The sequence below is a fragment of the Chiloscyllium plagiosum genome, unplaced genomic scaffold (assembly GCF_037043375.1).
Source record: "Chiloscyllium plagiosum isolate Xiang-an unplaced genomic scaffold, Cpla_swu_hap1 HiC_scaffold_27, whole genome shotgun sequence".
NCBI lineage: Eukaryota > Metazoa > Chordata > Chondrichthyes > Orectolobiformes > Hemiscylliidae > Chiloscyllium > Chiloscyllium plagiosum.
The window spans coordinates 60,714,185-60,715,280 of NW_028270165.1; the positions used below are offsets into that span (position 1 = coordinate 60,714,185).

Here is a 1,096-nt window from a genome sequence, read left to right on the forward strand (position 1 = left end):
ACTTACCTTCCAGGTGAAGCAGCACTTTACCTGCACTTCCCACAACCCAGTCGACTGCATTTGCTGCTCATAATGTGGTCTCATCTACATTGGGGAAAACGAAGCATAAACTGGGTGACTGCTGCACAGAACATCTACGTTCTGCCTGCAAAAAAGACCCTGAGCTTCCAGTTGCCTACCAATTCCACACCCCACCCTGTTCCCGGGCCAACATCTCTGTCTCAGGTTTGCTGTAGTGTTCCAGCGAAGCTCAGCACCAGCAGAACGAAGAGCACCGAATATTACACTTGGGGACCATACATCCATCTGGTCCCAATATCGAATTCAATAATTCTAGGGCCTGAAATCCATAGTATCCTCGTCCCTTCCACACACACTATCTCCTGCATATAAAGCAACGTTTTCCCAATCACCATCAGTTCTGTGGAAGGGTCACCGGCAACTCCTGTTCTTTGTTTCTGATACACAGCATCCACAGTTCTTTCTCCTTTTTATTGAGGTAGAGTTGGAAATTGTTTCGAGAGACAGAAGGAGAGGAGGGAGAGACAGAACAGACATGAACTGTTGATCTCCCTTTTTTCTCATAACGTAAAATCATTGCAGTGCGCTCACTTCCCTTAAGCATGAATAAAGGGCGCAGTGTATGCGTAAGCTTGTGGCGTAACGGTAGCGTGTCTGACTCCAGATCAGAAGGTTGCGTGTTCAAATCACGTCAGGCTCACTAACGTCAACTTCTTACATTTCAAATCAATAAAGGAGTACGTTTACTCCGAATATCTGTTGATCCAAATCTTCTTTGCGGAAACGTTCGATCATTCTCGTCTGACGGCCTCTCTCCACATGAATGGTGAGCCTAAACTTTATAAACGGTGTCAGTAAAATCCAATGCCGGACACTGATTTGGTTCAATCGATTTTTTTGCCAAGCGTAATTCACCCAGAGGATGCTGCTGTGTCAAACAGCGTGGGGAATTACTGCAGGGCTTCCGGCGCATGGGACACACCGCAACTGATGTGTTTCACCTTCACCAGTTTATTCCTATCTCGGAGAAGAGAAGTTTGATGATTCGGATCATAGCAGCCAGTCAGAGGACAGG

The 1,096-nt window shown here is 46.5% G+C and overlaps 1 non-coding gene across 1 annotated transcript; it reads left to right on the top strand.

Moving 5' to 3' along the window:
* The first annotated feature begins 649 nt into the window (after window positions 1–649).
* On the top strand, window positions 650–721 carry trnaw-cca (transfer RNA tryptophan (anticodon CCA)). The gene has a single exon. It is a non-coding gene; the product is annotated as a tRNA-Trp (tRNA).
* Window positions 722–1,096: the final 375 nt, after the last annotated feature.